The sequence below is a fragment of the Hipposideros armiger genome, unplaced genomic scaffold (genome assembly GCF_001890085.2).
Source record: "Hipposideros armiger isolate ML-2016 unplaced genomic scaffold, ASM189008v1 scaffold_583, whole genome shotgun sequence".
NCBI lineage: Eukaryota > Metazoa > Chordata > Mammalia > Chiroptera > Hipposideridae > Hipposideros > Hipposideros armiger.
In genome coordinates this window covers 618,378-634,396 of record NW_017731933.1, presented here as the reverse complement: position 1 = coordinate 634,396, position 16,019 = coordinate 618,378, and the positions used below count along the sequence as shown (strand labels likewise).

The window sequence follows — 16,019 nt, the reverse complement described above, 5'->3', positions numbered from 1 at the left end:
CAAAGGACACTTTGGTTGTTTCCATGTCTTGGCCACTGTAAATAAAGCTGCAATGAACATTGGAGCACATATATCTTTACAGATAAATGTTTTCAGATTTTTCTGGGTATATACCCAGGAAAGAGATTGCTGGGTCATATGGTAATTCCATTAAAAAACATTTTTTTTCAAGATTTTTATTAGGGAATTGGGAGAAGGGAACAGGCAAGTTGCTGTCCTTTTGTTCTTCAGTCTAGTTGTGGAGGATGTCGCTTCACTGACCCATGTTGGTATTATTATTGCGCTCTTCTTGGGAGGGGCAGTTGTTTGCCATTGGACAGCTGCTCACAGCAGCTCATGGCAGCTCATGAAAGCGCAAGCCAGCTGCCAGCCAGCCCCACTGCAGTCTTCATCCTCGCTGGTGACTCACGGCATCCCATCTCCAGGTCGAGCTGTTGTTCACCATCTTAGCTGCAGAGGGCGCAGAATCACTGGCCCTCATGTGGGATCCAAATCCAGCCCTGCTGCTCAGAGCTGGCGTCCCAAGCCAACTCCTAACCAACGCGCCACTAGGCCAGCACCCCCATTTTTAATTTTTTGAGGAACCTCCACGCTGCTTTGCATAGCGGCTGCACCAATCTGCATTTCCAACAGCAGTGTATGAGGGTTCTTTTTGCTTTTTTTTTTTTTAAAGATTTTTATTGGGGAATTCGGGGAAGGGGAACAGACAAGTTGCTCTCCCTCTGCTCCTCAGTCTAGCCATGGAGGATGTCACTTCACTGGCCCAAGTTGGCACCATCATTGCGCTCTTCCCAGGCGAGGCAGATCAGTTGCTGACTTCTGGACGGCTGCTCACAGCGGCTGCTGGCTGCTCACGCTGGCTGCTGGCGACACATGGTAGCCCATGGCAACCCACTGCAGCAGAGGCTGCAGCCTAGGCCGTCGCCTGCGACTCATGCAGCCCAGCTCCAGGTTGAGCTGCTGTTCAGCATCCTAGCTGCAGAGGGCAGTGTCATTGGCCCTCATATGTGGGATCCAAACCAGGGCCCTCTGGTGTCCCAAGCCAGCTCTTAACTAATGCACCACTCAGCCGGCCTGAGGCTTCCTTTTTCTCCACAGCCTCTCCAACACTTGCTATTATTTGCCTTGTTGATAATAGCCATCCTGAGAGGTGTGAGGTGGTATCACATTGTGGTTTTGATTTGCATTTCTCTAATGATGAATGATATTGAGCATCTTTTGATATGTCCGTTGGTCATTAGTATGTCCTCTTTGGAGAAATGTCTGCTCAGGTCCTCTGCTCAATTTTTAATTGCATTGTTTGTTTTTTTTTTGTTGAGTTATAGGAGGCCAGTGTTTCTTAATTTCTTGTGTCAGTTTCTTTTTGTTTATTCATCAATTTTTCATTCTTTCTCATTTATTATGTATGATCTCAAACTAATTTAATGCATATATAATTTTATGTTTTTAATATATTTGTATAAACACATATATTAATATATATATATAAGATACAGTATAGACAAAATTTCTGCAGAATTTCTCACATTCAAATATATTTATCTTGCCATTATCTTTGATTGATAATATGGCAACCTATAGAATGCTAGATTCAAGCATCTGTTCATATTAGACTTTATGTCTTCTAGTTTATACTACTGGTGAGAAGAAATCTAATGTCACTCCATTTTTCATTCCTTAATAGAAAATTTATTTTTTTCTATATGGAAGCACTTAGAATGTTCTATTTATTTCTGGCATTTTAAAATTTCACTAAAATTTTCATCTGCATTTTTTTTTGCCATTTAGCATTCAGTGGGTTATTTCAACTTAAAGATTTATATATTTTTTCTGAATCACAGGGTAATTTCATTTATTTTCATCACCTTTCAAATTTATTTTTAATTTCTCTGTTTTTTGGAGCGTCTAGTTAGATAGTGGAATTTGATATACCAACTATTAACCTTTCTACTCATATAGTCTGTCTCTTTATATTCACGTCTTTAATGTAATAAGTTCTCAGACTTTCTCTATTGATAGCAATATGTCTTTGTTTGGTTTGCTTGTTTGTTTGGTTTGGATATGGCTAGTCTATTATCTAGCCCATCTACTGTATTTAAAAAAAATTATAAATGTATTCTTTTCTATCCCGGAGCGGTTTCTATTTATTTCCAAGGTTACTATTTATTACACATGTTAGATTTCCTCATTTCTGTTTTCAGTTTTCTTCAAATGCTTCCTGATCCTTGATAGTTTGTTCATATTTATGAAAAATAAAGTTAGTTAATGAATGTTAAAAACATTAGGTTGCTATACAGTAGGGTAAATTAGTCTCCCCAATCTACCTCTCCCTTCAAGGGACGGCTGACTGCAGTTATTGTGTAAGTGAAAGAAGGTGGATATTTACATCTCCCTTTAGTTTTCATATATAGAAAACAAGAAGATGGGTCAGTGACATGTTCAATTGCCAAAATAAAAGGATTTTATTCTGATGCAATAGCCAGTCTGCGTGTGTGTGTGTGTGTGTGTGTGTGTGTGTGTGTGTGTGTGAGAGAGAGAGAGAGAGAGAGAGAGAGAGAGAGAGAGAGAGAGAGAAAGAGAAACAGGAGATAGCTTGGGAGGCTGTTGCTGGCATCTGGTGAGAGAGGATGTTGGCTTAGACCAGTGAAGAGAATGAAAAGCAGGCCAGTCAGGTTCAGAACATGGACTTGCTGATGGGTTAGGAGATTGAAAGTGAAAAATCAAGGACAATAGCATATTGGATCAAGAGCAAGAGTGAAATGGTTGGCGTTAGGGAGAGTAGACCTATCATTTTATTATAAAGAAAGATTGAGAATATGAGTATAATATATTAGATGCAAGTAGTTTGCTAGATTTTCTAATAAGAAGGAAATAGTTATTTTGTGGTTATTTCTATTTTGTCACTGGAATTGTATAAAGTCACTCATTAACAGTAAGAAGAGAAAAAAATGTTGTAGGATAGAGTAGAGACAAGAAGTTGAGAAATGGTCATCTTGGAAAATTTAGTTGGGAAATATAGTACAATTACCAGGAAAAGCCATTTGTCCATTTGAGATTTCTGTTTTAAATTTAAACACAGAACAATTTATAGAGTAGTGTGACATTGCTCTGGGAACTTAAAACTATAATAGAAAATGTTTATTTTCATCTTCCATGTGCAACCCTCCAATACAAACGCACTCAGTGATATTTGTGTTGTAATTTTCATAAAAGTTTGCATGTTTACATGACTCCTGTGGTCTTGGCAGCACCTTCTCAACTTTCTAAAAATGGGGTAATATTGTTTGATTCCTTTTACACAGTGTCCATGCGTATTCATCTTTCCTTCCACATCCCGAAGTATAGGTGTTCTGATTTCATATAAAATCGGTCAGAACTTGGTAGAAGCAACACTGATCATGTCCTAAAATGATTAAGTTCACAAAAATGAATTTAAATGTAAAAAAGTGACAACGTTGCAGAAAACACACCCAACAGATGAAGGGCTTCTTTTTGCTTGGGTGTCTTTTCTGAGTTTTTCTCTGTTTCACATACTCACTGTTGCGCTCGACAGGTTCTGTGATTGGCAAACCAATCCCCTTTATCTCTGGGCTCTGATTTTTGTTCTCTGGAACTCTGAGATAGAGAAACTTTATATCTCCTCTGAACAGATTGTGGACGGCAGCAGATCCCTTCGTTAGCCCTGCCTTTCACTTCAGAGAAGTAGGCAATCGCAAAGGCCCAAGGTGTCAACAGATGAGCCATATTGTTATCTCCATATCTTACCCTGATTTGATTCCGCAATATGTTCTCTTCTTTGGTGCACTAACATTTACCTTGGTAACATTTAGAAAGAGGCCATTCATATGTACATACCTTGGTAAAATCATAATAGGTACTGAGAAGTTGTGTTGATTTTTATCACTGTTATTTACTGAGTGTACACAGTGCACGAGATACTGTAGTAGATGAATTACATAAATTATCTCCTTCAATATATGTAATCACCGCAACTTCAACACAAGAAATGCGCAATGATATCCCCAAACATGAGCAAACTGAGAGTCAGTGCTTATCAATGTCAACACACCAAATAAGTGGTAGTGCCAAAACTGGACCCGAATTGGTCTCTAGTGAAAGCCTCCCTATTTGTTTTCAACTTCTCTGGGGGCCAGGGGCTGGCATAGGATTTTACAGTAAAGATCTCTATTGTACAATATAGTCAATAAAGTTCTAAGGGAAATTCAGAAATCAGTTAACTAAATGGGTTCAGCATTTTTTTAATACAAAAGTGATATCATCATTGTATTCGTGTTATGTGAGGAGTAAAGTTTAAAATATAGTAGAAATGTTCTAGAAAGATGGATGGGACTTTAGAAAGAAAAAAATTCTGGCTTAAAGAACGTAATGAGAAAATCATCAATGTCAGTAATGACTAGTTAGTAATGATTGACAGAACATATATTGTAGCGAGGGACAATATATGTTAAGCTGCCAAGTATGATATGTGAATACTAGAAGCATGAGGTATTTTTAGATCGGCAAAGCAGGGCAATGACAGTTCCTTTCTGACAATGCTTGAGGCCTAAATATATGTTTCAGTAGGACTGAGTATTCTGAGAATAAGCTAACCCTCTCTGTAGTATAATGGTGCCACTCTTGAGGGCCAAATACTGAGCAGGGCAATGAATTTAAAACCTGACATTTCACTGTTCTCCTGAGCCTGTCATGGAATTCTTACATTCTGTGGTGACCGAAAAGGCTGTATGTATACAGTGCAACAGCCCTACAGACAAATTACTTCAGCCCACCATACACAATTGACCTAGAGTAAAAAACAAAAAACAAAAAAAGGGAAAGAAAAATAACATAAGACATCCTAAGATATAGGTAAATGAAATCCCTTTTGATCTAACCAATCTTCCTAGAGTCCCAAATTAACACTGGCAATATGAAATTTATTTTGAACACACTTTCTAGACAATACTTCAGAGACACTGTTCTCTTTTTAGCTTGTTCTGTTCTTGATGGGGTTCGTGGCCTCTATATTTTTTTCTCTGAGTAAAACATCATCAGGCTTGCTGTGATGATCCAAGTCTGCTTTCAGGTTAGCAGTAAAAACAATCTTTAATATATAACAGCTCCCCTTATTACTGTGCACTCAAACACATATATGCCCACATTAAGGGTAAGAGAAGGTGATCGAATATGCATTTCAATTTCTTTCTTTCAATACAGTCTTTAATTTCCTTCATGAATAATTATACATCTGTGCAATTTAGAAATCTTTTTAATAGAGCAACTCCGAATAAGGAAGGAAATAGTAGAGTGTAGCTAATCATACATTCTTAAATGAAGATCAAGCTTCTCAGACATTAAAAGAAAGTGTAAGATTTCATTTGTCAATTTTCACATTATACAATATGCAAATCTCTACCATAATAATACTTAATTTGATCTGTTTTAGTTAGACTTTTTTTTCCATTGTGAATAAAGTTATCATTGAGTTTCCATACTTTTATATTGCCAGCTTGTGCAAATATGAGAAAAGTTCTATTTAGTAATCAGTAATATAAAGTTCAGATTACTAAAATGACCTTTTAAAATCATGTAAAATTAAGATTTACTAGTGTTCCCATTCATCTCTTCTGATTTATTTTAAGTACCATCTTTCCCCTCTCTCGCCTCCTCCCATCCCTTCCTCTCTTTCACTTTCTAGTCCCCTAGTATGTCTTTATCATTTGTCCTATAGAAATGTTTTTCTCTTGTCATCTAGGGGCTGTAAAAGCTTCTATAATTAGTATTACTATCTGTAGATGACTCATGAAATTATGTCCCCTACCCAAAACTATTTCCCAAACTGAAGTCTCATCTTGCTAGGCGACTCCTCTATAATTTGTCACAATCTCTATCTAACATCCTGGTATCAGCATGTTCCAATCTGAATCTACTAGGTTTCCTAACCAGATATTATTCTTTTATTTTCTCTCCTTACTAATGACAATGCCATTTCCCCCCTAGGATCACACTTAGAAACCGATTCATTCTAAGCTTCATTATATTATGGCTCATTATTTCTCTAAGTATCTACAATATATGTTCCTTTCCTTTTTCTATTCTTATATCAAGTTAAAGGTATTCATTATATATTTCTGGATTTTAACTGCAACATTACCATTACTTTTCCATCCTGTAATTCATGTTGCAGAGTAATAATCAACCATCATGTGTTCAACCAATATATTTTGATTATCTATGAAGACTTATAAAGTGTGGACAATTGTCCCAACCAGACCAACTCCTTCCTTACATTGGGCTCATGTTCTAATTTCTCTGTTCCTATACCTGAAGTACAAAAACTACTAAAATGTCCCCTACTACCTTTCACCCTCTGAAAATATAGTTTAATAGCATCACAATAACATGAAATTTAAGCACTCATGTTAATTGCCAGTCATCCTACTTGCCTAATTAGCAAAAATTCAGGCCAGCAATGATGGTGGAATGTTGCAGACTCTAGGAATATGGAAGAATTTGAGATAGAGCTTAATGGATGATTTGAAGATTATCAATAAAGAAAGATGAGTTGAATCTGATTTATTGGATTGATAGTGGTGAGTAGGTCTGCTTCAAGAATATACAACCTGCATAGTCTCACAAGGTGCCACATTCATAAAGGCCCCATGCTGTTTTAAAGTTTGCTGTGATAATCTTAAATTTCTTAAGTTTTGAACAAGAGTCCCCATGTTTTCATTGTTCATCTTTCATTTAATTGTACAGTTGGTCTTAGTGGTGAGGACAAGAAAAACATCAAGGCTAATGCCAGGATATTTTTTTGACAGTTGTGTGTGTGTGTGTGTGTGTGTGTGTGTGTGTGTGTGTGCGCGCGCGCGCACAGATGCATGTTTTCTCAACTCAATTCTCCCACCTCATCTCAAACAAGTGCTATTAAAAGCAATTTATCAAATTTTTAATATACTAAAAACATTCTCCATGTATAGCTTATACAGTTTATGGTGTTGCATTGCATTTTAGTGATTTCTTTCTAGTTTTTATTTTAATTTAAAGCCAGAGAATCTGCCTTATGTTTCTTTACATCCCTCAGTAGAACCTGTTTCTTTGCTTTCTATATGGTCTCTATATGTTCTGCAAACATATATAGTGTATATTTGCATACACATATAAATACACATGCATGTGTATGTGTTAAATGTATATAGGTATATATATATATATATATATAATGTGTTTCTATATAAACATCTAGATATATAAAAGTATAAACATGTATAAAGCTATAAGCATATATATAAACACAACATTTTGGGCTAAACATGAGAAAAGAAAGAAATATTGAAACTTTTGATGAATTCAATTTTCTAAATGTCTTCCAACTGAGTATTAAAACAAGTTAACTGCATTATATTTCTCAATTAGCAGTCAAATACTAGGAGGATGGATATGGAAAGAAAATCATGATAGAAAAACAAGGACAGTCAATACTCATTTTATTAATTACATGAATAGAAATTAAAACAATGAGATAATAATTTTCAGCTATCGAATACGCAAATTGAAACAGAAATGTTCTTGCTCAGGAGTAGTGAAGGACCAATTAATCATTTACTCTTCCCTAATGGTGTTGAGGAACTGTAGGGTTATCATGGGTTTTGAAAAAATGTTCACATATTTCACTGAGTATTTCTGCGTCCAGAAGTCTACCCAAGTGCATAGTCAGAGATCCAGGAAAAGGCTTATAAACAGGGATGTCCACAGAAGCATTATGTATAATATCAAATACCTAGAAACAACATTAATGTTCAGTGATATAAAAAAAGATTAAGTAAATTATATTACATATGTGCTGTGCAATATAATGCGGGTATATTGTGAAAATGTTGGCTAAGCACTTAGAATATCTGATATGTTAAAATTTACAAGACAAGATATATTCATCGGTTTTCAAAATGTCTCATAAGTTGTTCTTAGGGAAAACAATAATAGTAAGTTTAAGAGTGACTGTATACTACTGACCTCTCTGGCATGATGACATCAGCAAGTTAAGTATAGTTCTGAAAATAGGTCAAACAGAAGTTCTGGTTAATTGAATATTAATTAAACAACCCTTGTTTTTATAAACTGAGGTTATAAAAATTATTTGAAGCATGTGTCTCTTTTCTGGTATAAATATATACTGTGCAATAGAATATTTACTTGATGGTTAGGAATCTTACAGTGCTTTAGGATTTTTGAAATGTCAATATTTATTTTATAGCACTGAAGAGGTAAATACAGATAGGTATGGGAGGCTGAACTGAGTGAATGCTATAGCCAGGACATTCAATGAAGCTATATATATATATATATATATATATATATATATCATTTTTTTTTTTTCTTTTAGTATAAAGCTCCCAAGTAAGAGTTTATTTGTGATTTGCCTTTTTCTGCTACAAAATGGAGCCAGAAGCAAATATGATTTATTTAATGAAACTTACTAAGCACTTACAATTGGGATTCAAATAACCTTTATTTAAAGCCTTTTACATACAAGGACTCTGCTAGACACTTTTTTATATAAAATGCAAGGATTGTGACAGCTCTGTAAAGGGAGCATGGTTTCCACATTCAAAGTCAGGTAGCATGTTCAGAGAGTAAAATAACCAGGTTGAGCAAATCTATATTTAATATGAGTGGTAGACAGCACGTGACCCTAGGTCTTCCAATTCCAAAATGTAGTTATTTACACTACACCAACCTGCATTTAGACAAACTATGTACCAGGTGCTCATTAGGAACTTACATTTAATTAGGAGACATGTCAACATAATATGCAAACATATATAAATATAATGGGAGAACATTTATATACAAGTTTCTATACACCTAGTAGTTTTCTAAGCATGTTATGTATTTTAACATATTTAGCACTCCTAGAGAGCCTAAAAGATAGGTCATATTGTTATAGACATTTTCCCAGAGAAGTAAAGAAGCACATATAATTATATAACATCCAAAGTTTGTTTGGTTATGGATTCTCTGTTCTACTTACTATGCCATATTGCCTCTGTCACCCAATTTATTAGAGAGATCGGCAGACTTTTAAAAGTACTTTATGGCCTCAGAAAATGTAGGGACTAGAGAAACTTGTTGGAGCAAGTGTCTTTCTCAGAAGAGATTGAAAAATGGGTAAGGCAGAAGGGCTACAGGGAAAGAAAGAAGAGGTAGTCGCCCCATGGCTGAGGGACAAAGGAATTACAGATGATATTAGTTTTGTCAACTAAATGAATCGTGATGTGGCTAACAAAAATATAAATTCATTTAAAAAGATGAGAATTAGCTATCGCCTTCAGAAAATGCAATATTCACCCAGGACAATTTTCAATAGTTTAAAGTTGAATAAGATCATCGCCACCTGTATTTTGATGCTTGCTTTTATTGAGGATGCCTGTTTACATTTACATGTTTAATAATTATCATGGAACTGATTTATGCTGAGGTTATTGTCAGTAGAAACCTCCAAGTCTTATTCACAAGTTTTGATTCTTAGGACTGAGCTGTAGTATTTCTTCTTTCTTAGATCTGATATAACCCTCAAGTTTTCCAAGACCCTTAAAAATTTTCCAGTTCTTCATCCAAATATACAGGCCTCTTTTAATGTACGGAATTTCTATGGGCGACTTCGGTGCTCAAAGCTTTGATAAAAGCAATGATCAGAGGAGGTTTGGAGTCTGAGTTCTGAAGCTTACTACTAGAAGCTTCCCCCAGGTGAGCAGCTTAACATTTGTAAACATGTGTGTATGGTGCTTTAACCAGTTGCCACACCAAATAATTTCTAAATTTCTGAAACTTCTTCATATGGGCTATAATGGAATCATGGGGGAGATAATGATGGCATACAGAAAGATCATGTCATGCAGACTTCCACTATTTCTTGTCTAGTATGTCTGTCATTGAAGCTATGGGGCTATTCTGAATTACATTTATGTGAACATCTGATACAGACTCAGATGATCCCACTATTTTCTTCTCTTACTGGCGTGTTCATCCCTTTAATAAATCACCTTGTAATGTTGCCAGGTTTCACATTTAGTTCTATGATTTTTAATTTAATTTAATTGAACATGGATTCCATGTTCAATCAAGTTTGAAAGTTGTGAACATCTTTGCTTATCTTTGGTCTTACTGCACTATTTTATTCTCACCATGTCTTCAAAGTTTACTGACAGGATTTCAGGTATAGTTTTTCAAATTCCAATGTGTACTTTGTGTAAACTTTATCCAGAAATTAACTTCTTAAAACTAGGGTCCATTTGTTAGTAAATTTTCACTTATCTTTGTATCCAGTATCCTCATCCTATCACTTATAGTGCCACAACTATCTATGTTACAGACATAAAATGTATATACAATGGAAGTTGAAGGGTTTAAGTTTTTCCTTTGTATGTTATCAATACTGCCCCTTAGATCCAAACAAGCATATTGGTTCTTTGATATCTTACTGAAGAAAGCACTGAAGAAAACTTAAAAAAAGAAAAGGTAAAGTTAATTTATTATTCTAATTATTATTATGAGTAAGGGAATAAGTATGTTTAAAGAAAATAATTACACATATGGTTAACTTAAATATTTTTGAACTCTCTTCTTTATTGTTCTGCACCAGTATTTTCCAGTACTCTGCAATTCTTAATCTGGAGTGTGATAGCAGAGTGAGTAAATGTGAACTTTATTAGGTCATCTTTAATCATATAGTTAGAGATAATAATTTTATCAATGTAAGTGTTCTCTTTTGATATATATATATATATATATATATATATATATATATATATATATAAAATACACACACACACACACACACACACACACACACATGGTGCCAAAAAATGTATACTCATTTTAAGAAAGGAAAACTATATTAAAATTACGGTGATAGTAACCACTTTGATCACCTCTTATAATTGTAGAAGTCACATGTGACTTGTATTCATCTTTTGCTATTGGTATATATTGAGTATTATAATTTTAATACGATTTTTTCTTTCTTATAATGGTATACATTTTTTGGATCTATCTATCTATAGATAGATAGATCCAAAAATATATATATACATATATATATATATATATATATATATGTATATATATATATTCGGTAGTACTTATTACCCAAGCACATAAAATAAATAGCTGTAAAGGAAATTATATAGTGCTTCCTGTTTTCACCAGTTGTTTCTCTTTACATAAAAAAATCGGGTCATTTTTAATATTAGTAGTATAATTTCAGTAATCATTTCAGTTAAAAATCAACCATGGAATCCTGTTTGTGTGGTTGACTCTCCTAAATGCTGAATTATTACCAGGGCTATCCCTACATTTCCTTTACATTCCTTCCTTATTTTGTTTTGAAAACGTTGCATATCCTTCCGAATTTCCAGGGTGAAATTGAGCCTGAGATGTCATCTAAAGAGACAATTTCCTGAGTCTGTCTGTTAGGGAACAATCACAGTTTAGCATTACAATTTTATCTTTCTAGTTTCTGTAGTCTTACGAGCATACACTGGATGCTTCTCTGTCACCAGTGAAAATGACGCTTATAACTCTTCCTAGGTAACAGAAGTGGGGACTCAGGATCAGAAATGTCCATTCCTTCAGTTTCAGAGATTAGCTCTGTAATAAATTCTGCTGACTGATACGTTGTCCAGTGTTTTGAAGTAATCTGACATAAGGAGAAAATAAATACCTGCCTACCACCTGGCTTTACCCAAGCAGCATGTTCCGCATCGGTTCACTTTCTTCTTTTTACACTGAAAATACATGAGACGTACTAAGTGGCTGACAGCTTCACCTTTCTATATCTAGGGAAAGTTGGTGTGGTTTCAGAATAGCAAACTTCAGAAGCCATTGAAATCCAGTGTGCATTCCATCATTGGGTTTGTGGAGAATCTAGAGCCCTTAATCTGAGTGCAGTCTCATGGATACAAATACCCCTTGGTGAATGGTTTCTTTTTCTAGAAATGGATTGTATTCCTTGGTGATTCTGACAAATCCCTCTGCGTGTCATTGCATTCAGGAGCAAGTGCCTGTTGACTTCCATCGTGACTGTCCACTGGATATGCTCATAACGGTCTTATCTGGGGAAAACCACCAAGCAAGGCTAGCAAACACACATTTTGTGTTCAAGTGTGTACCCAGGATGGTCATTACTGTTGTCTCAGCAAAAGCTTCAGTAGCAAGCTGGCAAACATTTTATTTCATTCAACCAGAAGAAGCCAAACAAACAGTTAGGCTTCTCTAGCAAAATGTCATAAGGTAAACATTTAACAGGAAACTACCTGACCTTGTAGAGACCTAAAGTTCTTTATAGTCCCTTTATTTTTTCATAACCGTTGTTTCCTCTGTGCTCGCAGGACTTCATCAACACAGAGATATTCAAAATGATTATTTTCAATGATCAAAAATGAATATGAACATATGTCTGGGACTATACAAGAAAAATCTCATATAAATCAGAAGCTGCATGAGAAAGGATATGCAAAACATAATACAGCATTGAGTCCTTATCCTGATGCAGTTGTCTCTGTTCCACTTTTTCCCTAAAAGTTTCAATTTTGGAGATTTCCAAATTCTAATTGACTTCTAACATCTTCCTTAGGAGTGACTACACATTTAACTGAACAATTCTTTCACCATTAGAAACAATCCAATTTGAGTGCTGCTTTCATTGTTCCTGTTGTTTAGTTTAATCATACCAAAACCCCAAACCAAATTAAATCCCTACACATTTCACATCACTCAAGCTAAATAGAGACAGTCAAATATAACTCTACTGTATTCAAAACATTTCCTCCTGGGCCCTTTAAGTTTCTTTCAAATACCGCATGCCAGATCTCCTCAGCCTCTCTGACTATTCTTGAGGCAAGGGAAAAGAGAGGGATGGATAGAAACGAACTAACCTTTGTTATAGTAAAAGTTGACCACAGTGGCACAGATTTTCATTAATCCTCACCCAGACCTCCTGTGTAAGAATTACCTTCCAGATTTTAGACATAAGCCCCCTGAGGGTCAGAGAAGGGAAACAAGTGCTACACAGGTTGAGGTATGAAAGAAAGTTCAAGGCAGGATTTCAGTCCTTGTCTTCTGACCATAAGAGCACCTGTTCCCTCCAGCATACCACCCCTCTGAAGCTTAAGTCGTTTTCTTCCTTTGAACCTCTCTGAATATGAGCATCTGTGGTATCAACTGAGCAGAGCAAGTCATGCTGCTCTCTTAGTGGTTGCAATGACTGAGGGTCTTGTATGATTCTAAGTATATCGGCCAAGTGCTCCTTGGAATAGCCGTTCAATTTAGATAAACACCTACACTTGTTTCCCACACTGTAAATGGTGATGCTCAACGCAGTTAATGAGTGATGCGGGGTGACTGTGTGTGGGGAGAAAGTGCTAAAGTTACCTCAGCTGTTCACACCAATTGTGATACAGTCAATCAGCCCCAGAATCCCTGTTCTCAAAAGCTATGTACATTACAAATCATGTTAATTTATTCTAGGTTAATAAGAGGGAGAAGTGTGTGTGTGTGTGCGTGTGTGTGTGTGTGAGCGAGCGTTTTCCTGGCACAAGCAAAGAGGGGTAGGAAAGGCATTGCAGTTCCTATTCATCTTCACAAATGCAATGCTGACCTCCAAGGGAACGCTCTACCTAATATAAACCCTCCATGTCTTGAGCACTTTGGGGCAAAGCATTAGAGGGCATCACGGAAGCTAAATCTCATGGCTACCTCCGGACTATGGATCACTGATGAATGAGGCAGCAGTTGAATGTTTAGCAGGCTGTGACGACTTTGCACAGAAACAGGAAAATTTATTACCAGCCTGCCACATCAGTGGCTGCCCCGGCTGCTCTCCCTCCTGGCGTCTTCTCCCACTCCATCTGACAGTCAAACCCTTCCTCGCGCCCCAGGGTTCCCTCCCCAGCAGAGAATGACAGTCTAAACTGTCACGGAGTCCTGGCCACCCTATTTGAAGAGCGGAGGTACTAACGATGATGCCTTTGGTCCAGCGTTTTTATTATTATTTTTTGTCATTGTTGTTAATGGCATTGCTTTGCTTGCACATGACCTTGCTCAGGGAGTTAAAGGGTGCTCGTTCTGCGTGCTGTAGAATGCGTGCATTCCCCGAAAGTCTGCACGATGGAGGGAGAAAAAAGAAGGCGGCGGTGGGAAAGGCAGCGGACGGGAGAGCCAGGGAGGAGAGGAAGGAGGAGAGACAGGGAGAGGAGAGGATCAGGCGGACAGGCTGTGCCAGCCAATCAGAGGCGCGCTCGGCAGCTGCAGAAGCCAGAGCCGGGAGCCCGGGGCTCGCAGGAGCGCGGAGGCGAGTCTGGGGCTCTCCGAGGACGGGAGCAGCGTGCCCTGAGCACGGGGGAAGTCCCCGCTTTGCTTCTCATACATTAAGTTCCTTTCCACCAGTTAGGGCAAGTCAGCCAAGGTAAGGCTTCAATAAATGACACTTTACTCTGTAGTGACATTAATTTTTATTTTATTTTATTTATTTAATATTTATTTTTGTACAATTGGGCTGCTGATCCAGTTCTGAGTGGAAACAATATTTGGTTAAATCTTCCTCTTGGATTGGTTCCTCAGGATCTTGTGCAGATGGGAAAGTTGTAGCTAATGTTTCGTAAGCCTTATTGCTAGAATGCATTTATTATTATTATTTTTTTAAATGTTCTTATCCAGGAATGTTGCAATAGAGCCTACGGAATGTGAGTCTCATAATCCGGCCGGTCTCTGTTGATGTTTGTCTGTGGATGTGCTGTTCTCTGCCCTGCCCCTGAGAAGTTGGAAAGAGACTCTCTGCAAGGCGCATTTGAATGATGATGGCATTGGAATAAGCTGTCATGTCTGTCTGTCTGGAAAAGTGAGGGGGAAACCCTGTCGGAACAGAAACAGGGATGTTGAAATTGAAATTTTGATAGTGCTTTTTAATTATTGCCTTTCCAGTACCCTCTAAAATTACATATCTGAGCACTGAAGCTGCAGCAAGGCAAGGCTCATTTTTTTCTTCTTTCATTCTTTTTTTCCCCCCACGAGTCACTCCCATAAATGCTTATTAAAGCTTAATATGAAACTTTTACTTTTAAAGGGCACTCTAAATGATGCATGAACAGGAATTAGGTAGGCTCCTGTGATCAGCAACATACTTTATTTAGTATATGCCCTCATGTTTGTTAACTCTGATTCATTCCCCATTCTTAACTTCCTGAACATGATTTCTTTGAGTCTGGAAATAATTATTTGGTCAGCATGTTCATGTCTTACAAACAAGGTAACATTATACTGTATGCATGTTTATATGCTTCTCTGTGTGTGTGTGTGTGTTGCGTGCACAGACGTGAGACTAGGAAAACCTGTCATATGTAACAGGTGAAAAAAATAGAATTTTATTAGCTAGTTATTAAAGCATTTCTTGATATCAGTCCCTTTTGTCCTTAATTAAATTTTAGATAAATCAATAGTAAATGCCCCTTGCTACTTCCCTGCTGGAAATGAAGAAATACTACAAGAAAAACCTTAGCTAAAATTATTATGGTCTTCCATTTGCTCAGGTGATGGTATCAGTGCTTTGAGCTGAGAAAGACAGATCAGAGAAAGATTGTATCATGCAGCCAAGAAAAAAAAAAGCCAAAAAAAAACCCCAAAACAAACAACAATAACAAAAAAGCAAACTATAGGCTCTGACTGTTTTAGAACCTTCATTTTCCACTCCAGGATCCCCTATAGAAATTTCAAAACGTGGTCTTTCCTTCTGCTGTGATTGTTCTCATTTTAGTGGACCTGTTTTTTCAGAGGAAATATTTAACTCAAAATCAAGAGTTTAAGATCCAGACTAGATATCGTAAGCACCTTGTTGGATGTGGGAGGAGGAAAAAGGAGGGATGTGATACTAGTAGAGAATTAGTTCTGTAGTCTTAACACTCTGGTCCAAGCACCAATTATCATTTCAGTCTCTTTCAAGCTTCCTGTTATGTATGTAATTTCGG

The 16,019-nt window shown here is 36.7% G+C and overlaps 1 protein-coding gene across 3 annotated transcripts in view; it reads left to right on the top strand.

Annotated features, from left to right (window-relative positions):
• LOC109371665 (cadherin-18-like) overlaps positions 1 to 16,019 on the top strand; it is a 455,237-nt gene that overhangs the window by 192,737 nt on the left and 246,481 nt on the right. Inside the window, exons 1-2 of one of the 3 annotated variants that reach the window (XM_019624321.1) lie at positions 14,350 to 14,464; positions 14,716 to 14,741. The exons of 1 other annotated variant lie outside the window; for it this stretch is intronic. The gene's annotated coding sequence lies outside the window, so the exon portion shown is untranslated. Of the gene's footprint in view, positions 1 to 14,349; positions 14,465 to 14,715; positions 14,742 to 16,019 lie in introns of those variants that run through there. One more of the 3 variants, XM_019624318.1, reaches the window with a different exon arrangement.